General features: G+C 45.2%; 1 pseudogene; it reads left to right on the top strand.

Moving 5' to 3' along the window:
• Positions 1-310: 310 nt before the first annotated feature.
• On the top strand, positions 311-21,640 carry LOC127770750 (uncharacterized; annotated as a pseudogene).
• The last annotated feature ends 1,977 nt before the right edge of the window (positions 21,641-23,617 follow it).

Below are 23,617 nucleotides of genomic sequence, written 5' to 3'. Positions count from 1 at the left end.
CAAGAAAGTCCATCTATGGTTCCACTCCTTAAGTGGGCCAACATGAATCTAAATGGGCTCTGCAACCTTTTGAGTCTATTTTACCCCCTCAGGAAAGGATGATTGAGGATGTCATTCCAATCAGTGTGATGCCCCCTACTAGCCCAGCCACTGTGGCTAGCCCCATCAGTATGGCACCTGTGGCCCTGCTCCCCCCAAGGCACCTGTAAAGAAGAGAGATGGGAAGACCATTCTCTACAGTCCCTACAGAAGACAAAGCTCAAGACTTCTGCAAGGAAATGCAACCAAGGATTTGCAGATGGACCCAAGAATGGGGATTGGGAAGCCAAGGGGAAAGTCTGCTAAAAAGCTAAAAGAATTTGCAGGTATTGCAAAACTCTTTATTGATAGCAGTTTGCACGAGTCTGATTTCAATGAAACTTCTTATAGTGATATGAACTCTGACTCCTCTCCCTCTGATTGTTCACTTTCGGTCATACAAAAGATGGGGGTGGACATGTGCGGCCTCTCTCCTGAGGAGGTGGCTGAATCTAGCCTGGGGGGTGAAAGAAGGCAGAAGATCCCCAGGCCAAACATGGAAGATAATTGATGAAGCAATATTTTGTTCTGTTGGTAGGCCTATGTTTTACAGTTATCATGTTACAAGGGTCTGTAATCTGTATGCTGTCAAAGTTGCTTTACCAGAATTTTATCCTGTCAGCATGTCAAGACTGGTATGTTTGTCTTTTGGATTGGTCCTGGTTAGCTATGCTAGCCTTGGTATTTTTGCCCCATTCTCAATGGTGTGTAAATGACTAGTAATTTTAAATCCTGGAATGTTTTATGCTGGAACATTAGAGGAATGAATGCTGAGAATAAGCTCCTGTCTTTAAGACAGAAAATTGATGAGAGTGATTCCCAGGTTTTGTGTCTTCAAGAAACGAAAAAAGAGAACTTTGACCTTTCTGAGATCAAAAAATTTGCTCCCAAGCGCTTTAACTCTTTTGCTTTTTCCCCCTCCATGGGTGCTTCAGGGGGAATTTTAATTGTCTGGGCTTCAAGGACCTTTAGTGGGATTCTCAAAGAAGTTAACCTTTTCTCTGTGACAGTAGAATTAACTTCTACATTTACTTCACAAGTTTGGTCCTTGACTAGCGTGTATGGCCCATGCAATGGGCCTGAAAGATCAGACTTTGTGGGCTGGTTAAAAAACATCCAGATCGATGCTCAACAGAACTAGCTCTTTCTAGGGGACTTTAATTTCTACAGATCTACTTATGACAGAAATAAAGTGGGAGCCGATATGAATGATATTTTCATTTTCAATGAGATTATTAGCTCCCTGGGACTGTTGGAAATCCCATTAAAAGGGAGAAGGTTCAATTGGAGAAACATGCATCAAAATCCTTTGCTGGAAAGGCTTGATTGGGTAGTCACCTCTGCTTCCTGGACTTTAACCTTCCCTAATACAACAGTGATCCCTTTGACCAGGAATATCTCTGATCATGTTCCTTGTGTAGTAAAGATTGATACAAAAATCCCCAAATCTCCAATTTTCAGATTTGAAAATTTTTGGGTGGAAGCTGAGGGTTTCTTTGATGTGGTGCAGCAAGTTTGGCTGCTGGATCCTGGTTTTGATGATCCGGCTAAATGTATATCCTTCAAGTTGAAAATTATGAGGAAAAAACTCAAACTCTGGAGTAAAAATCTATCAAGAATCATGCTTCTCTTGAACAATTGCAATAAAGTGATTGATTTTCTTGATCTGCTGGAAGAAGATAGAAGCCTCTCCTTATTTGAATGGAATTTCAGGGAGGTAGTTAAACATCAGATCCTCAAACTTCTAGAATACAAGAAAATTTACTGGAGAAAACGTTGCACTAACAGATGGATGCTGCTGGGAGAAGAGCACACCAAATTCTTTCAATCTATTGCCACAGAAAGATACAGAATGAACATAGTTTCACAAGTTTCGAATCAAAGTGGCCAGATAGTTTACTTACATGACCAGAAGGCAAACTTGTTCTATCACAGCTTCAAGAACAGGATGGGTATCTCTTGCTCCCCAACAATGGATTTCAATTTGACTGAGCTTTTTGTACCTAGAACAGATTTGGAGTGCCTGATCGACATGTTTTACATGCAAGAAATTGACAACCTCATCTCTATAATCCCTGCTAACAAGGCTCGTGGTCCAGATGGTTTCAATGGTTTTTCCATGAAGAAGTGCTGGCATATCATTGCATAAGATTTCTACAGACTTGTAGCTCATTTTCATGCTGAGTCTACAGATTTATAGGTCTTGAATAGTTCTTTTATTACTCTTGTGCCGAAAAAACTCTCTCCAGAAACAGTTAATGATTTCAGACCAATTTCTCTAATGGGATTAAGTCTCAAGTTTCTTACAAAGTTGATGGCAGATAGATTGCAAGGTGTGATTCTCAAAGTGGTTAGTAAAAATCAATATGGATTCATCAAAGGAAGAACCATCCAGGATTGTTTAGCATGGGCTTTTGAGTATATTCATCAATGTCAGCAGTCAAAAAGAGAAATAATCATCCTCAAGCTAGACTTTGAAAAAGCGTTTGATACAATTGAACACACAGCCATCCTATCTGTAATGCAAAGCATGGGATTCCCACAAAAATGGCTCAATTGGGTGCAAATGGTTTTTTCCTCGGCAAGCACTGCAGTTCTGTTGAATGGGGTTCCGGGTAATTCTTTTACCTGCAAGAGAGGAGTTAGACAGGGAGACCCTTTGTCTCCACTTATTTACGTTCTAGGAGCTGAACTCCTACAAAGAATAGTAAACAGGGCTTTCAACCTTGGATTAATTTCAAAGCCAATCAATGCGAATGATGGAAGTGGGTTCCCAATTATCCAATATGCTGATGACACTTTGATTTTGTTAAAAGCTTCGCAAAAGGAAATCTTCTGCTTCAAGGCACTACTCAACATGTTTGCTCTGTCGACTGGCTTAAAGGTTAATTATGCAAAATCAAGCCTTTACCCACTCAATCTATCTAAAGAAAAGACTGATTTAATTGCAGGACTTCTGCGATGTTCTGTTGGAAAATTGCCTTTCACCTATCTGGGGCTTCCTCTAGGAACTACAAGGCCAAGGGTGATTGATTTTGCCCCCCCTGGTGGATAGAGTCGAAAGAAGGCTGACAGTTAGTTCAATGTTCTTACCTCAAGGAGGTAGACTGACTTTAATAAACTCTGTCCTATCATCAATACCCACTTACTACATGTGCTCCCTTCAATTACCTCTCTCTGTGATCAAGGCTATCGATACAACAAGAAGGAATTGCCTTTGGAGAGGAAATAACCCTAAATCTACCAGAAAATCTTTGGCCTCATGGGAAAGAGTTTGTATCCCAAAAGAAAAGGGGCGGGGGGGGGGGGGGGGGGGGGGGGGTTAGGTGTGGTTAACCTAAAAGTCCAAAATGCTGCCCTGCTCATGAAACATCTTGTTAAAATCTACACCGCAGCTGACATCCCCTGGGTCAATCTTGTGACTAATTCATACCTGACAGCTAAAGTCCCTCATCTTCTAAACAAAGGATCTTTTTGGTTAAAAGATGTTATTGCTCTGGTGGAGATTTTTAGAGGAATTGCCAAATGCAACATAAAGACAGGTACTACAGCTCTTTTCTAGACAGATCTGTGGAATGATCAATTCAAATGTCAGCAATATCAACATCTTTTTGCCTCCTCTCTGTACAAAGATGATTCAGTCCAAGCTATGTGTGCCAGACCTTTGGAGGATTCTTTCATGCTGCCACTCTCTTATCAAGCCTATTGTGAATACATCAATCTTCAAGATGAACTGACACACCTTCAGCTGGAACAAGGGGAGATTTATGGTGCTTCATCTGGAATAACAACCATTTTACCCCCAAAAGATTCTATAAGCTCAACTTTGCTTCTATTCAAGCACCCAGACCTCTCATCTGGATTTGGAAGACCAAGTGTGTAATGAAAATAAAAGTCTTTGCTTGGCTATTCTTCTAGGACAGATTGAATACAAGAGATATGTTGGATAGAAGACACTGTGCCAAACAAGATGATGATCTATCATGTGTACTGTGCAGCAGCAACCAAAGGGAAACCAGGGATCATCTCTTCTTTAATTGTCCATTTAGCAAAGCTTGTTGGCAGTTTTTGGGAATTTCATGGAATGGTAATCTAGAATTTTACCAAAGAAACCAGCCTAGTTTTCTGGAAATTTTCTTCATGGCTGCATGGCATATCTGGAAACAGCGTAATGGACTCATCTTCAGAAATTTTTCAGCCTTCCTTCCATTCTTGGAAATCTCTCTTCACAAATGAGATTCTTCTGCATCTTTGCAGAATGAAAGATCCACTGAAGCAATCTGTTTCTAATTGGCTGCAAACTTTATAGGATCTTTTTTATTTTCTTTTGTTTCTTCATGTAAATTTTACTGTAATTGTTCTTTCAATAAATGAAAATCACACTGTTGGGCAAAGACCTGGCAGTACTTTCAGTAAAAAAAAAACTACATTTTCAGGCCCCTCCACTTGTTCTTCGCCATGACGTGTCCATATTTCGTACTTGTCCATAAATCCACGAGTTACTAAGTGCTCCTTCACTTTAAAAGCATCGTCAAAGTCCCAGGCTATTTCATTCTTACAGTCAGCACATGGATAAATTATCTTCCTCATATTGTTCTTCTCAGCGTGTGCCTTGGCAATACCAATAAATTTAAACACTTCGTTTCTATATGGAGACAAAAACCTCGGCCAATGATACATCCATTCCCGACTTTCCATATCTCTAAAAAAAATACACGTAAAATATTTGCACAATTAATACCAAATTTGTAGGGTTTATTGAAAAAACTTATCGCTATTCAAAACTAATTAACTAAAGGTTAAGTGTAAATTAATAAAAAATCAAAGTTTATTTCAATTTTTTTTACACAGACATGCCAAATTAGTACATTAGGAAAATCTAACAAAATCATATCATCGGCATATTACAAAATACTATAACTATTTTTTGATTGCACCGAATAAATAGACATTAAAAATTTTATTCTCTCTCTATATATGACAAGATCTAGATCTAGATCTAGAACTAGGAGGTGGATGTGATAGCAAAAATAAAAAAATTGTGAATTTATGTTACCACATTAAACCACTACAACAAGAGGCATCAAGTATTACACATACATCTAACATCAACATATCAAAAGAAATAAAATTAAAAAACATGGAGCTCTTCCTTCACAATTTTATATGCATAAATCCATCACAACTTAAGGTCTAAAAGCTTAAAAAATTGCATACCTAGTGTGGAAATGAGTAGATCTAAGTACCGTAGAAAAATCCCCCGAAGATTTGAAGTTCAAAACCTCCCCCCTATATTTAAGTCACTTTAGGAGAGAGAAACTTCAGAGAGAATGAACAGGGCTCGGGGAGAAAGAAGACTATATAGGGGCATCTTTTCAGGCGGGCCATATAAGCGGCGCCTGCGAAGATCGATCTTCGCATGCGGACCATATAAGCGTCGCCTGCGAAGATCCATCTTCGCAGGCATACGACGTCTGCCGCTTGCGAAGATCGATCTTCGCAGACGACGCTTATATGGTCCACCTGCAAAGATCAATCTTCGCAGGCGGACCGCCCCCTCCACCCTGGGTACTTTTTTTGCTGGCAGGGTTTTGGCTCCGAATTACATGCCCGTTTGCGAAAATCGATCCCCTACGACGCCGAAAATGAGTTTTCTAGTAGTGGCATGATTACCAGAATCATATTATATATCCAGTTTAATTAGGCCTATTTTGATGGGCCTCTATCCCTGCTCACACACCCGTACGTACTTAGGCCAACATTGAGACCCACTCGAATAAGGCGTCACAGGAAATGTGCGTAGTACGAGTATATGTCAAAAAAATTGGAAAAAGTCCACTTTGACTCCCTTAAATATACATCGAATCTGATTCATACCCCTCAATCGAAAAACCGGATAGGACGACTCTCCGAACTACTAAAACTAGTACAATTTGACTCCTCTATCCAGTGGTTTTGGAGAGCGGTTTTGCTGATGTGGCGCTGACGTGGCGGTGTTGACTTGGTATTCGTCCCACGTGACACTTACGTGGCATTAGATTTTAAAAAATATATACGTGGGACCCATTTGTCATTCACACAAAAAATATATTGTGGGACCCACTGATATGTGGGGCCCACATGTCATCCCCCCTCTCCAATCCTTCTGCCCTTCTCCCCTTCTTCTCCTGCGCCCACCCCACTCTCTCTCCTGATGGCGGCGCGGGGGCTAGGCACGGAGATCCGAAGGCAATGCGAAGGCGGGGCGAGGTGGCGGTGGTGGCAACGGTGGTGGTGTGGAAGAGGCTCGCCGGCCCCCTCTCTCCCGGTGGCCATGGACAGCGAGGAGAAGCACAACGCGGAGATCCAAAGGCAGCGTGAAGGCTGGGCGAGGTGGTGGTGGTAGGCGGGCAGCCACACTGCTCCATCTTCCATGCCAGCTCGAACGCGTCCTCGAACCTCCCGTTGGCAACGAAGCCAGCGAGGAGGGTGTTGAAGAAGACGATGTCCGAGGCGACCTCCGCTGCCTTCATGCGGGCGAGCACGTGTGTCACGCCCGGAATTTCTATCCAAAATTCCAAACGCTTACATGTGCGCGAACCCTCGTCCAGGAATCAGCCGAGGCACACAATAACAAATTGATAATAGAGTACAATTATTACTCTAATTAATAAGCGAATAAAATGTCATTACAGAGGTAGATAGTTCCTCTCAATCAATAAAGATCTAAGCAGCGGAAAATAAGATAAACGGCGCAGACGATTCCACTCCACAGGCAGCTTGACCAGGGCTACACCTAATCCTCCACACCATCAGCATCACTGTAGAACTCCTCCTCTGATGAATGATTGCAAGGTGAGTATATGACATACTCAGCAAGCCACGCAGCAAATATGCAAGTGCACAGGATAACAAAGGATGGCATAATAGGGTTTCATTTGCATAAACAGCATTTAATAAACATTTCAGAATTTAGTAAAACAGTTGAGTAATAATTAAACAATATTATTCCAACGCTATACAACATACCCTGTTGCATAGGCCCAACCATTCTGAACAACCAATCCCGGCTGCACAGTTCTATCTCCAAACCAGGAATATACCATTCCAAACCAGGAGCTAATCAAATTATTACCAGTCATAGTATCTTTTATTATGATGAGAGGTATGAGACTAATCACGAAAGACATTGTTAAACCCGCCCATAACCGCGGGCACGGCTATTCGAATAGCTTTACTCTGGCCAGAGGTGTACCACTGTACCCACAAGACACAGCCCCACGACATGTCACCATGCGCCTTGATACCACCACGGTACCTCAGAAAGGAGCTGTGACAGTACCCCTCGCACAACACAATCCACCACAGCGCACCGTTCCTGGATCATAATCACCCCCTTATAAACAAGGCATGGACTCCCCAGCGACCCCCGTGGGCTTATCTCCGCCACTTCTCAGTCTGGTGCCCCGCAATGAACCATGCTATACAAAAGGTAAAGCCGTTGCCCACGCTGGCTTGTGGTTGTCACGGTTAATGTTTCACAACCGAAACTCGTGAACCGGTCCTTAATTGTCATGAGCACGACCATCAAAACCATGTGCTCACAACCCACCATTAACAGGTTTTAGTAGGCAAATTAATTAATTAACCAATCATGATTAACCATCATGAGTTATCATTAAGCCATCATTGAATAATAGGGAGTCATAAGTTATCCCAATAGTGTGCTAATGTTTCTAAGCATGGCTAAGCAATCACATCTAATATCTAGCTGAACCAATATAAAGCTCAACTAGTCAATTTATAAGAACCCAAGGTATCAAGGAATAAAGTAATCAAGAACAAAAGGGCTATAACAAACAATAGGTTAATTCCACCCAATGACATTCGAAAATAAATGCAATAGTTGAATAGAAACAATAGCTTTAAACGGGATCAACATGCTCAAAGGGGTTGTTTGGGATCTGGGTGACTTGCCTTGCTGGCCTTGGAACTCTTCAAATTCTTCTCCTGCGAAAACGGACTCTCCGGAAACGTCGGAATCTAAACAGAAAAGAGCAAAACACCAAAACAGCACATAAACAAGCATGAACAGTACATGTGGATATTTTTAACATGTAGATCTCAATTTTAGAAAAATTTAGAGACTTGAACCAACTAAATCCGAGCTAAGATGAATTAGTTATGAATTTTTAAAGATTAAAACGGATTAAAACACTTATATGGATTTTAATTGAATTATGACGCAATAATGAATTATTTTTGAAAAGGAAAAGAGGATTTATTGCGTCAGCGGCTAGGGCTAGCGGTGGACCGGGTGCACGGCGACGGTTCACGGGAACGGACGGCCGAGATCGATCCATCCAAAACGAACGGCCGAGATCGACCGGTCCACGGCCGGACCACGGCGGACGGCATCGATGACGTCGGCGATGACGTCATCTCCGGCGGCGACCGAACCGCGCGAGCTCGCCGGCGAACGACGGCGTGGCGGCGCGAACGGAGAGCACCTACGGGTAGCGGACGGCACGGCGAACTCACCGACGTCCAAAGCGACGGCGGACGATGACCGGACGACGTCGGCGACGAGGAAGAAGCGGCGGAAACCTTCGGCTTGACGACGGCGACGATGTCCCGGCGGTCGACAGCGACGGCGGAGGGGCTGACGAGGACGACGACGCGACGGCGACCACGACGGCGGCCTTCCCGAGCGACGGCGACGACTGGAGCGACGGCGGCGCACGGCTGGAGCGGCGGCGACGACGGCGGCGCGAGGACTCACGGCGCTAGGGCTCTACGAACGACGAGAGGCGAAGGCGAGGGTGGCGACGGGTAGCGGAGACACCGGGGATCCTTTTATAGGGGCAAGGAGGCGGCGGCGAAGGCCCACGGCGACCGGCGACGCGAAGGAAAGTCTAGGGTTCGGAGGAGAGAGACCGATCCGATTCGAGATCGAATCCTCCGCTTTCCAAACGATTTTAGCCGAAGTTCCAAAAGGGAAAAGGTAGAGGAGATCGAGAAGATCATTTCCCCTCTATTGATTTCACCGGAAACGGAAAGGATCGGCCGGATTTGGAAAGAGACGGCGGCGGCGCGGCGCTAGGGTTTCGGGCGGCGGCGGCGCGAGGAAGACGACGACCCTGACAGGCGGGCCCCACCTGTCAGCGGGCGGACGCGCGCGAACGGCGGCTGCGGACTGGGCTGACTTGGGCCGAGGAGGAGAGAGAGAAGGTTTTGGGCCGACTTTCGGCCCAAAGCCAAAAGAGACTTTTAAAAACCTTTTTCCATTTAAATTATTCATGAAATGCAATTCCATTTATTAAAAATACTTCCTTAGCTCAAATAAATCCCAGAAAAATCTAGAAATTATAGAATTAAGCAAAGTATTTAATAAAATTTTATCTAGCCCCATTTTATATTGGAATTTATTATTTAAAATTAGATCTTCTCTTCTAGGCTTTTAAAATCAATTCTAATAATTCCAATTAAACAACAATTTATATATTTGAAATTTTTAGGGTGTGACAAACCTACCCCCCTTAAACAGAATCTCGTCCTCGAGATTCGGAAGAACTGGCGAATAGATGCGGATGAGCTGACTTCAATTCATCTTCTCGTTCCCAAGTTGATTCTTCTTCTGAGTGATTACTCCATTGAACTTTACAAAAACGGATCACTCGATTCCTGGTTCTTCTCTCATCTGTTTCCAAGATACGGATCGGTTTCTCAATATAGGTCAGATCCTCTTGGACTTCTATCTGTTCAAGATTAGCTTCTTCGGTTGGTACCCTTAAACACTTTTTCAATTGCGACACATGGAACACATTATGGACTCCTGTTAGAGATTGAGGTAACTCCAACTGATAAGCGACCTCTCCTCTTCTACTGACAATCTTGTAAGGTCCCACGAAACGCGGTGCCAATTTTCCTTTAGTGTGGAAGCGATGAACTCCTCGAAGAGGCGTGACACGAAGGTACACATAATCTCCTTCATCAAAACTTAGATCTCTACGACGACTGTCGGCATAACTCTTATGACGGGACTGGGCCACACGCAATCTTTCTTGAATGATTTTTACCTTTTCTTCTGCTTCCCTTAGAATATCAGTCCCAAAAACCTGACGTTCTCCCGTTTGATCCCACAAAAGCGGAGTGCGGCACTTCCGACCATACAACGCTTCGTAAGGAGCCATCTGAAGACTAGCTTGATAACTGTTGTTGTACGAGAATTCTGCATAAGGTAAATTCTTATCCCAACTTCCACCGAAGTCTAAAGCACAAGCTCTCAACATGTCCTCCAAAATCTGATTTACCCTTTCGGTTTGTCCGTCTGTCTGCAGATGATAAGCAGTGCTAAAGTTCAGCTTAGAACCCATCTCTTCTTGAAGCTTCTTCCAAAACTGTGAAGTAAACTGACTACCTCGATCAGACACTATTTTCTTAGGGACACCATGCAAGCACACAATCCTTGCCATATACAGTTCCGCCAACCGACTTCCGGAATATGTTGTCTTTACTGGAATGAAATGAGCCACTTTGGTAAGTCTGTCGACTATCACCCAAATAGAGTCGTGACCTGATGATGTTCTGGGTAGACCAGTGATGAAATCCATACCGATTTCCTCCCACTTCCATTCAGGAATCTTCAAAGGCTGCAGCAAACCTGCGGGCTTCTGATGTTCTGCCTTGACTCGCTGACAAACATCACATACTGCTACGTATTCTGCGATTTCACGCTTCATACTTGCCCACCAAAATCTTTCCTTGAGATCCTGGTACATCTTGGTACTACCAGGGTGAATGGAGTAGAAAGTATCATGAGCTTCCTTTAGGATTGCATCTTTTAAACCTTTGTTGTCTGGGACGCAGATTCTCTCGCCCAACCATACAGTTCCTTGCTCATCTTCCAAGAAACCTATAGCTTTTCCTCTTCTCATATTCTTCTTAATTTCTTGAATATCGGGGTCATTAATTTGAGCTTCTCTAACTTGATCAATTAGAGTAGGCTTTGCTTCTAAGGCTGCAACAAAACCTCTACTAACAATTCCCAAATTTAATCTTTCAAATTCCTTGCATAACTCCAATGGCAACTGTCGTCCTTCCGTAGCATTGCAATAACCTTTCCTGCTAAGAGCATCTGCTACAACATTAGCCTTTCCCGGGTGATAATGAATTCCCATGTCATAATCCTTAATTAATTCCAACCACCTCCGTTGTCTCATGTTCAGATCTGGCTGAGTAAAGATATACTTTAAACTCTTGTGATCGGTGTACACCTCTGTACGAGTACCGAAAAGATAATGACGCCAAATTTTCAACGCATGAACCACTGCAGCCAACTCAAGATCATGAGTAGGGTAGTTCTTCTCATGCGGGCGTAACTGACGAGATGCATAGGCAACCACCTTCCCATCTTGCATCAGAACACAACCTAAGCCAAGCTTAGATGCATCGCAATACACTTGGAAACCCTTCTTTGGATCAGGTAAAATTAAAATAGGAGCTGATATTAAGCGATTCTTCAGCTCTTGAAAACTCTGCTCACATTCTTCTGACCACTTGTACTTTACATCCTTCTGAAGCAGTCGTGTCATGGGCTTAGCAATCTTGGAGAAATTCTCTATGAACCTCCGGTAATAACCTGCAAGACCCAGGAAACTGCGAATCTCTGAAACTGTCTTCGGTTGTTTCCAGTTGGTTACGGATTCCACATTACTAGGATCAACGGCAACTCCTCCGGCTGATATGACGTGACCAAGGAACTTTACTTCAGACAACCAAAATTCACATTTGCTCAACTTGGCATACAACTGATGTTCTCGCAGCTTCTCTAGTGCAAGACGAAGATGTTCTTCATGCTCTTCTTTTGTTTGGGAGTAGATAAGAATGTCATCAATAAAGACCACCACGAACTTGTCTAGGTATTCCATAAACACCTTATTCATTAAGTTCATGAAGAAAGCGGGGGCATTGGTAAGTCCAAAAGACATAACAGTACATTCGAACAATCCATACCTAGTGGTAAAAGCCGTCTTAGGTATATCCTCTTCTTTAATCCTCAACTGGTGATACCCTGATCGAAGATCTATCTTGGAGAAAACGGTGGCACCTTTAAGCTGATCAAACAAGTCATCAATTCTGGGCAGCGGGTACTTATTCTTGATAGTCACATCATTTAATGCACGATAGTCCACACACATCCTCTGGGTATGATCTTTCTTTTCCACAAAAATAACTGGAGCTCCCCATGGAGATGAACTTGGTCTGATGTATCCCTTTTGAAGCAAATCGTCGACTTGCCTTTTGACTTCTGCCAACTCATTGGCTGCCATTCTGTAAGGTCTCTTATGGATCGGAGTTGTTCCGGGTATCAGATCTATTCTGAATTCAATATCTCTCTTAGGCGGCATACCAGGTAAATCGTCCGGGAACACGTCCGGGTATTCCTGTACTACGGGAATCTCTTCCAAAGCTATTTGGTTCAGACTTGACCTTAAAGACTCAGAGGACAGTGCATGAACTGTTACAACTCGACCATCATTGCTGGTGAGAGTTACTTTTCTGTTGGCACAGTCTATCACACCTTTATACCTGACTAACCAGTCCATCCCTAGGATGACATCAAGATCTTTGGATTCTAACAAGATAAGGTTGGCCAGGAATGGCACTTCTTGAATTTCTATTCTGACAGAGGGGCTACGTTGCAAAGAGAGTACTTGATTACTCGGGGTACTAACCATCAAAGGACGTCTAAGGTCTTCTACTTCCATCCCATGATTTCCCGCAAAACTCATAGATAAAAATGAATGTGTAGCACCAGAATCAAAAAGCACTATTGCAGGGACTGAGTTAACAAGGAACGTACCCAAAATTACATCTGGAGCACCTTGAGCTTCTGCAGCAGCAACATGATTGACACGAGCCTTTGGCGTAGGTGCGGTAAAGTTACTCTGGGTAGGGACAACCTTCACGCGTCGGGGCTTCGGACACTTGTCAGAGTAATGTCCTGGTTCACCACAGTTGAAGCATACTCCGGGCTTGCTGCCTTGCTCCTTCTTGGCAGGCTGTTGTTGGGTTGGAGCTGTCACAGGACGTGGAGCTTGATTTCGGATGTTGTTGCCAGCATTGTTGTTGAAGAACTGACGCTGCAGACGAACAACAGACGAAGAACCTCCTTGTGGCATGGACTGGGGTCCTAAAGTAAGACGCGGCCTCTGACTATTCCCTTGTTGTGCCTTGAAGTGAGCAATCCGACGTTTCTTCTGCTCCATGCGGTTGTACTTGTCCTCCTGACGAATAGCCTTATCCACTAACTTCTGGAAATCATGGTAATCCCCAGTCATGAGTGGGTAAGAAAGCTCATCATTAAGTCCTTCCAAGAACCTCTCCTGGCGCTCTTCATCAGTGCGCACATCTTCTGGAGCATAACGAGCCAGACGATTGAACTCGTGCAGATACTCAGTGACCGTGCGAGACCCTTGGGTGAGCGACCTAAATTCTTTCTTCTTGAGAGACACCACTCCCGATGGTATATGCGTCTTCCGAAAAGCAGCGGTGAATTCAAGCCAAGTGATAGGTTCAGCAGTAGTCCTGTTAAGGCGGAAGTGATCCCACCACTCAGAGGCAGGGCCATGCAGTTGGTGTGATGCAAATGAGACCTTCTCCTGATCGGTGCACTGAAGCAAATCCAACTTCTTTTCTATGGCGTGGAGCCAATCACCAGCTTCCACAGGATTAGTGGTGCTAGAGAAAGTGGGCGGCCTCACACGAAGAAATTCTGCTAACTTGTTCTGGGGAGGTGCGTGGTTATTTCCCTGATTCTGCTGGTTCTGGAGTTGCTGCATCATCATGTTCATAAGCTGTGCCTGTTGAGCCAGGACTTGAGCAAGTGTGGGGTTCTCTCCATTGTTGTTGTTGTTGTTGTTGTTGTTGGGGCCATTCCCGTTGCTGCGAGTGAGCACCATCTGGCACAGGCAAGAGCACAGGAAGAGAAACCGGGGAAAAAAAACTACTTAGGACAGAGAATTAATTTTTCCACTAACTTAACTTTTATTGATCTTAACTGAGTTTCATTATTATAAAACTGAAGACTCTCTCACACCACTAAACTCACCAACTACCTAACACTCGAAAGCAAACAAACGCATGCACTTACATCCCACCACTGATGTAAACCACATGCAGGACCCACACACACAACCAAACTTAAAACAAACAAACTAACACAACAATCTAGGACAACGGCTTGACTAGGAACTCTAGGTCTTCCGGGCATCGGAGTTGATTGAAGGCTCGTTCGGCTCGTCTTCATCATCTTGAGTGGCTCCCCACTCGACCTTTGAATGGGTGCGCTTCGATTCTTCTCCTTCATCATCACTTATATTGACGACCGGAGGATCTGCTAGGGCTGGGGTAACTTCTTTCTCCACCACACGGACCTTTGGCGCCAATTGGTAGCGAGGGACGAATAGAGCTCTCTTCCTTGCGGTAAGACGAACCCTGGCCTTCTGCGGCAGTGCTTCCCCCTTCAATGCGGCTAGTTCTTTCTCCAAACGATCCACCTTGTCTTCTAGCTTGCAAATCTTTCCACGATTCCGGTCTTCACGATCTTGAGCTGCTAGCACAACCTCCGCGCGGGTCTCATCCATAGCCCACAGCATTTCAACCAAATGCCTTGTGATAGCATCATTCTCAATCCCCTCAGTCTCAAGGTAGCTGCCACGGTGTCACACCCTAAAAATTTCAAATATATAAATTGTTGTTTAATTGGAATTATTAGAATTGATTTTAAAAGCCCAGAAGAGAAGATCTAATTTTAAATAATAAATTCCAATATAAAATGGGGCTAGATAAAATTTTATTAAATACTTTGCTTAATTCTATAATTCCTAGATTTTTCTGGGATTTATTTGAGCTAAGGAAGTATTTTTAATAAATGGAATTGCATTTCATGAATAATTTAAATGGAAAAAGGTTTTTAAAAGTCTCTTTTGGCTTTGGGCCGAAAGTCGGCCCAAAACCTTCTCTCTCTCCTCCTCGGCCCAAGTCGGCCCAGTCCGCAGCCGCCGTTCGCGCGCGTCCGCCCGCTGACAGGTGGGGCCCGCCTGTCAGGGTCGTCGTCTTCCTCGCGCCGCCGCCGCCCGAAACCCTAGCGCCGCGCCGCCGCCGTCTCTTTCCAAATCCGGCCGATCCTTTCCGTTTCCGGTGAAATCAATAGAGGGGAAATGATCTTCTCGATCTCTTCTACCTTTTCCCTTTTGGAACTTCGGCTAAAATCGTTTGGAAAGCGGAGGATTCGATCTCGAATCGGATCGGTCTCTCTCCTCCGAACCCTAGACTTTCCTTCGCGTCGCCGGTCGCCGTGGGCCTTCGCCGCCGCCTCCTTGCCCCTTTAAAAGGATCCCCGGTGTCTCCGCTACCCGTCGCCACCCTCGCCTTCGCCTCTCGTCGCCGGTAGAGCTCTAGCACCATGTAGCTTAGCGCCGCCGTCGCCGCCGCCGCTCCAGCCGTGCGCCGCCGTCGCTCCAGTCGTCGCCGTCGCTCGGGAAGGCCGCCGTCGTGGTCGCCGTCGCGTCGCCGTCCTCGTCCGCCCCTCCGCCGTCGCTGTCGACCGCCGGAACTCCGTCGCCGTCGTCAAGCCGAAGGTTGCCGCCGCTTCTTCCTCGTCGCCGACGTCGTCCGGTCATCGTCCGCCGTCGCTTTGGTCGTCGGTGAGTTCGCCGTGCCGTCCGCTACCCGTAGGTGCTCTCCGTTCGCGCCGCCACGCCGTCGTTCGCCGGCGAGCTCGCGCGGTTCGGTCGCCGCCGGAGATGACGTCATCGCCGACGTCATCGGTGCCGTCCGCCGTGGTCCGGCCGTGGACCGGTCGATCTCGGCCGTTCGTTTTGGATGAATCGATCTCGGCCGTCCGTTCCCGTGAACCGTCGCCGTGCACCCGGTCCACCGCTAGCCCTAGCCGCTGACGCAATAAATCCTCTTTTCCTTTTCAAAAATAATTCATTATTGCGTCATAATTCAATTAAAATCCATATAAGTGTTTTAATCCGTTTTAATCTTTAAAAATTCATAACTAATTCATCTTAGCTCGGATTTAGTTGGTTCAAGTCTCTAAATTTTTCTAAAATTGAGATCTACATGTTAAAAATATCCACATGTACTGTTCATGCTTGTTTATGTGCTGTTTTGGTGTTTTGCTCTTTTCTGTTTAGATTCCGACGTTTCCGGAGAGTCCGTTTTCGCAGGAGAAGAATTTGAAGAGTTCCAAGGCCAGCAAGGCAAGTCACCCAGATCCCAAACAACCCCTTTGAGCATGTTGATCCCGTTTAAAGCTATTGTTTCTATTCAACTATTGCATTTATTTTCGAATGTCATTGGGTGGAATTAACCTATTGTTTGTTATAGCCCTTTTGTTCTTGATTACTTTATTCCTTGATACCTTGGGTTCTTATAAATTGACTAGTTGAGCTTTATATTGGTTCAGCTAGATATTAGATGTGATTGCTTAGCCATGCTTAGAAACATTAGCACACTATTGGGATAACTTATGACTTCCTATTATTCAATGATGGCTTAATGATAACTCATGATGGTTAATCATGATTGGTTAATTAATTAATTTGCCTACTAAAACCTGTTAATGGTGGGTTGTGAGCACATGGTTTTGATGGTCGTGCTCATGACAATTAAGGACCGGTTCACGAGTTTCGGTTGTGAAACATTAACCGTGCCAACCACAAGCCAGCGTGGGCAACGGCTTTACCTTTTGTATAGCATGGTTCATTGCGGGGCACCAGACTGAGAAGTGGCGGAGATAAGCCCAGGGGGGTCGCTGGGGAGTCCATGCCTTGTTTATAAGGGGGTGATTATGATCCAGGAACGGTGCGCTGTGGTGGATTGTGTTGTGCGAGGGGTACTGTCACAGCTCCTTTCTGAGGTACCGTGGTGGTATCAAGGCGCATGGTGACATGTCGTGGGGCTGTGTCTTGTGGGTACAGTGGTACACCTCTGGTCAGAGTAAAGCTATTCGAATAGCCGTGCCCGCGGTTATGGGCGGGTTTAACAATGTCTTTCGTGATTAGTCTCATACCTCTCATCATAATAAAAGATACTATGACTGGTAATAATTTGATTAGCTCCTGGTTTGGAATGGTATATTCCTGGTTTGGAGATAGAACTGTGCAGCCGGGATTGGTTGTTCAGAATGGTTGGGCCTATGCAACAGGGTATGTTGTATAGCGTTGGAATAATATTGTTTAATTATTACTCAACTGATTTACTAAATTCTGAAATGTTTATTAAATGCTGTTTATGCAAATGAAACCCTATTATGCCATCCTTTGTTATCCTGTGCACTTGCATATTTGCTGCGTGGCTTGCTGAGTATGTCATATACTCACCTTGCAATCATTCATCAGAGGAGGAGTTCTACAGTGATGCTGATGGTGTGGAGGATTAGGTGTAGCCCTGGTCAAGCTGCCTGTGGAGTGGAATCGTCTGCGCCGTTTATCTTATTTTCCGCTGCTTAGATCTTTATTGATTGAGAGGAACTATCTACCTCTGTAATGACATTTTATTCTCTTATTAATTAGAGTAATAATTGATAATAGAGTACAATTATTACTCTAATTAATAAGCGAATAAAATGTCATTACAGAGGTAGATAGTTCCTCTCAATCAATAAAGATCTAAGCAGCGGAAAATAAGATAAACGGCGCAGACGATTCCACTCCACAGGCAGCTTGACCAGGGCTACACCTAATCCTCCACACCATCAGCATCACTGTAGAACTCCTCCTCTGATGAATGATTGCAAGGTGAGTATATGACATACTCAGCAAGCCACGCAGCAAATATGCAAGTGCACAGGATAACAAAGGATGGCATAATAGGGTTTCATTTGCATAAACAGCATTTAATAAACATTTCAGAATTTAGTAAAACAGTTGAGTAATAATTAAACAATATTATTCCAACGCTATACAACATACCCTGTTGCATAGGCCCAACCATTCTGAACAACCAATCCCGGCTGCACAGTTCTATCTCCAAACCAGGAATATACCATTCCAAACCAGGAGCTAATCAAATTATTACCAGTCATAGTATCTTTTATTATGATGAGAGGTATGAGACTAATCACGAAAGACATTGTTAAACCCGCCCATAACCGCGGGCACGGCTATTCGAATAGCTTTACTCTGGCCAGAGGTGTACCACTGTACCCACAAGACACAGCCCCACGACATGTCACCATGCGCCTTGATACCACCACGGTACCTCAGAAAGGAGCTGTGACAGTACCCCTCGCACAACACAATCCACCACAGCGCACCGTTCCTGGATCATAATCACCCCCTTATAAACAAGGCATGGACTCCCCAGCGACCCCCGTGGGCTTATCTCCGCCACTTCTCAGTCTGGTGCCCCGCAATGAACCATGCTATACAAAAGGTAAAGCCGTTGCCCACGCTGGCTTGTGGTTGGCACGGTTAATGTTTCACAACCGAAACTCGTGAACCGGTCCTTAATTGTCATGAGCACGACCATCAAAACCATGTGCTCACAACCCACCATTAACAGGTTTTAGTAGGCAAATTAATTAATTAACCAATCATGATTAACCATCATGAGTTATCATTAAGCCATCATTGAATAATAGGGAGTCATAAGTTATCCCAATAGTGTGCTAATGTTTCTAAGCATGGCTAAGCAATCACATCTAATATCTAGCTGAACCAATATAAAGCTCAACTAGTCAATTTATAAGAACCCAAGGTATCAAGGAATAAAGTAATCAAGAACAAAAGGGCTATAACAAACAATAGGTTAATTCCACCCAATGACATTCGAAAATAAATGCAATAGTTGAATAGAAACAATAGCTTTAAACGGGATCAACATGCTCAAAGGGGTTGTTTGGGATCTGGGTGACTTGCCTTGCTGGCCTTGAAACTCTTCAAATTCTTCTCCTGCGAAAACGGACTCTCCGGAAACGTCGGAATCTAAACAGAAAAGAGCAAAACACCAAAACAGCACATAAACAAGCATGAACAGTACATGTGGATATTTTTAACATGTAGATCTCAATTTTAGAAAAATTTAGAGACTTGAACCAACTAAATCCGAGCTAAGATGAATTAGTTATGAATTTTTAAAGATTAAAACGGATTAAAACACTTATATGGATTTTAATTGAATTATGACGCAATAATGAATTATTTTTGAAAAGGAAAAGAGGATTTATTGCGTCAGCGGCTAGGGCTAGCGGTGGACCGGGTGCACGGCGACGGTTCACGGGAACGGACGGCCGAGATCGATCCATCCAAAACGAACGGCCGAGATCGACCGGTCCACGGCCGGACCACGGCGGACGGCATCGATGACGTCGGCGATGACGTCATCTCCGGCGGCGACCGAACCGCGCGAGCTCGCCGGCGAACGACGGCGTGGCGGCGCGAACGGAGAGCACCTACGGGTAGCGGACGGCACGGCGAACTCACCGACGTCCAAAGCGACGGCGGACGATGACCGGACGACGTCGGCGACGAGGAAGAAGCGGCGGAAACCTTCGGCTTGACGACGGCGACGATGTCCCGGCGGTCGACAGCGACGGCGGAGGGGCTGACGAGGACGACGACGCGACGGCGACCACGACGGCGGCCTTCCCGAGCGACGGCGACGACTGGAGCGACGGCGGCGCACGGCTGGAGCGGCGGCGACGACGGCGGCGCGAGGACTCACGGCGCTAGGGCTCTACGAACGACGAGAGGCGAAGGCGAGGGTGGCGACGGGTAGCGGAGACACCGGGGATCCTTTTATAGGGGCAAGGAGGCGGCGGCGAAGGCCCACGGCGACCGGCGACGCGAAGGAAAGTCTAGGGTTCGGAGGAGAGAGACCGATCCGATTCGAGATCGAATCCTCCGCTTTCCAAACGATTTTAGCCGAAGTTCCAAAAGGGAAAAGGTAGAGGAGATCGAGAAGATCATTTCCCCTCTATTGATTTCACCGGAAACGGAAAGGATCGGCCGGATTTGGAAAGAGACGGCGGCGGCGCGGCGTTAGGGTTTCGGGCGGCGGCGGCGCGAGGAAGACGACGACCCTGACAGGCGGGCCCCACCTGTCAGCGGGCGGACGCGCGCGAACGGCGGCTGCGGACTGGGCCGACTTGGGCCGAGGAGGAGAGAGAGAAGGTTTTGGGCCGACTTTCGGCCCAAAGCCAAAAGAGACTTTTAAAAACCTTTTTCCATTTAAATTATTCATGAAATGCAATTCCATTTATTAAAAATACTTCCTTAGCTCAAATAAATCCCAGAAAAATCTAGAAATTATAGAATTAAGCAAAGTATTTAATAAAATTTTATCTAGCCCCATTTTATATTGGAATTTATTATTTAAAATTAGATCTTCTCTTCTAGGCTTTTAAAATCAATTCTAATAATTCCAATTAAACAACAATTTATATATTTGAAATTTTTAGGGTGTGACAACGTGCTTGGCCTCATCAAGCTTGCCCATGTGGCACCACCCGTAGAGTAGCGCGGTGTAGTGGCGGAGCGAGAGCGGGAGCCTGGGCTGGAGCTCCTCGACGAGTTGCTCGGCGGCAGCGACATGGCCGGTCTTGGTGAGGGACTCGAGGAGGGAGAGGAAGAGTGAGGGAGGTCGCGAAGGGGAGGAGGCGTGGGGGCGGGAGGCGGCGGAGGACGGGGGAGAGGAGGTACGGGGAGAGGAGCTGGGCGGGAGCGAGGCGAGGAGGGAAGGGGATGGTGCGGAGAAGGTGCGGGAGAAAGGACTTGGCGAGGAGTGCGAGGGAGGAAGGGAGCGGCTCTGGCGGTGGCAGCGACAGGGAGCACTAGTGGAAGAAGTGGAGTGCGAGCGCGTAGGCAGCGCCGCAGCGGTGGAGGACGGCGTCGAGGAGGCGCGGTGAGGTCGGTTCGAGGCCGGAGCCAGAGAGCGAGGCTATGAGCCTCTTGGGGTCAGAGTGGTGGCGGCGGAGGAGGCGAGGGCCGGATCGGCCACCGTGCATAGGCGGCGGTGTAGAAGAAAAGAGGAGAGAGAGAGAGAGTGATGAGGACATCAACACCATCGATACATCCCCGCCTCCACAAGCTCAACTCATCCTCTTCTTTATACCACGGAGACGTGTGCACTCTTGTTTTACTCAGGAATGATGGAGAGGATCCAACGGGGAGAGGATTTGCGTGGGGTGGACTCAGACTGCAGCACAGTGCCAACTTCTGATGGCCGCCACGACTTCATGCGAACTCTAATTTGGGCGTGCAATTGCTTCATGGAAAGCTTATCAAGTCTAGTTTCAAATGGAACAACCCATGTCCATATCTGATTTGGAGCGGCCATAATCATCGTTTTACTACCGAGTCCTTTTCTGTCCACGGTGCTGCGTCACCTCATTGGGTCCAATGGGCTGTGTATCAAGTTGGGCCCATTAGGGGCGCGTTCTAGGGTTAGAGCACGACCCCAGCACCCCTGTGGTTGTTCTCCCCCTCTTCTTATACCTTTAGCCGCCGCCAAGAACAATTGGGTTTTGTTTAGATCAAAGTACAGCGTCGCTACTTTGCCGAGTTAATCCTGTGATCGGTTAGATCGCCAGATTGCTTGTTACCGAACCCCACTTGTGCTAAGCCTCTACTTCCCCGGTTTCGAGCACTTGTGCGCACTAGTGCTTGGGACGAGCAATCCTCCGGGACTCCGCTCGCCTGAGTAGGGCGATCAAGGTTTTCGGGAGCGCGTCTACGCGCGACTGCTCTCGGCACTGCATTCTCTTCGTCAAGGTCTTCTTCCTCTACATCACAATGTCTAGCACCGGCACCGACGCTACTAAATGAGAAGGAAACAACGCTACTGGACGAGGCTAAATTGAGAAGGTCAAAATCAACGGTGGCAATACCAATAACTCATCATCCTCTAGAACATTCTCTGGGTATATCATTATTTTCTTCTTAGTGTTAAACATGTTCTTAGAAGATACTATTACTGTTTTTAGCATGTTCATGATTAGCACTATCACTAGACCATTTCGTTATTCACATGTCATATTTATTATCTTGTTTTTATGGATTAAAATATGTCGAATTATAACCAATATTTCCAACTGATCATAGTTGGCTTATAGTGTACTACTATCCTTGCTCTTACTCAAATAAATAGATGTCATCTCTCACAGTTAAATAATTTTATCTTTCCCAATCACTACAAGGAAAACACCTAGAGGTGTTTAACTAATACTGTAGAGGCATTTTTTTTCTAATGCCTCTTTAACATTGTAGGGGTATTATAAAATCACATGTGGCTTATATAAATCGCCTTTACAAACAGATAGGTATTTTATAAAATGCCTTTATTCTCTGTGGCACTTGTGGTTTTGCTATGACTAGTTGAGATGTATGTTGAATTAGTCTCTTTTCCGGTGTATCAAATTCTAGAAATTTTCACTTCTTACATTATGGGAAGAGATCGAAAGTTAATTTATAAATGGAAGTCATAACATATCAATTATGCTACTAATATACATATAGTATTTTAGTTCGATGCGTACATCCAAAGCTTAGATGGGTTTCAATTTATTGTATTATTTGGTTAATTCATTTCTCATAGTTATGCAATGGCTTAGTTTGTGTTATACGAGGATTCCATATATTAGAGACATACGGTGTGACTCGGCAAATTTAGCGATTAATCAAATTAACATGTTTGTATGATACTGCATAAAAGATTATGCAATCTAATTATTTTTTCTACGACTTGGTCATGTCTATATTCAAATTCGTAGAAAAAAATTGCTATATTTTGATGACACATTAGTAGATATTCATAGATGACAGCAGACAAGATATTTATGCAGTGATGCGCGCCCATAAGGCATGGAAGTTTCTAGACAGTTGGTGTATGAACCGTGCTATAGCTAGGATGGTGCAAACCAAGATATGCACGGTCATAATACGTTGGAGTCTTGTTGCGACGTGCTAGATGGGCTATGGTTATCATAACGAGGTCAGATAGTAGCAATGATATGTCTGTGTCCTGTTGTATTTTCTGTTTCATTTGTTATTTACCACGGCGAAGAAACCATTTCTCAAAACCTCCTCGACCAAGCTAGCACTACCCAAAAAAGAGGTAAGCAATGCCGGTTGGAAAACTCTCTACAAATCTTCCCAACCGGTACTCAATAAGCGGCACAACAGTATTAACTCACTACTACTACGTCAACGATTTATTCGTATGGTCAAAATCAATTTTGCAGCGGGTGGGTGGTTCACCTACACCCAGGTGTCTGTGAAAGTATCAGAATTTTGTATACGGGTAGGGCATTCACATATGGGCACTTAAGCCATCCAACTGCAAAAAAAAAAAAAAAAAAAAAAATCAAAAAAAAAAATCAAAAAAAATCAAAAAAATCAAAAACCTTGAATGTATCGCCGATGCGACGCCTGGATCGACTATCGTCGTCATCGCGCCTGGATCCACTATCGTCGCTGCCGCTGCCACCGTCATCGTCATTGGAGAGGCGGCGGGGTCAGCACGGGAGGGGGAGGAGGTGCTGGAT

This window comes from Oryza glaberrima, chromosome 4 (genome assembly GCF_000147395.1).
Source record: "Oryza glaberrima chromosome 4, OglaRS2, whole genome shotgun sequence".
Lineage (NCBI taxonomy): Eukaryota > Viridiplantae > Streptophyta > Magnoliopsida > Poales > Poaceae > Oryza > Oryza glaberrima.
Note: the sequence above shows the minus strand (reverse complement) of the source record. Positions and strands in the feature narration are given on the sequence as shown.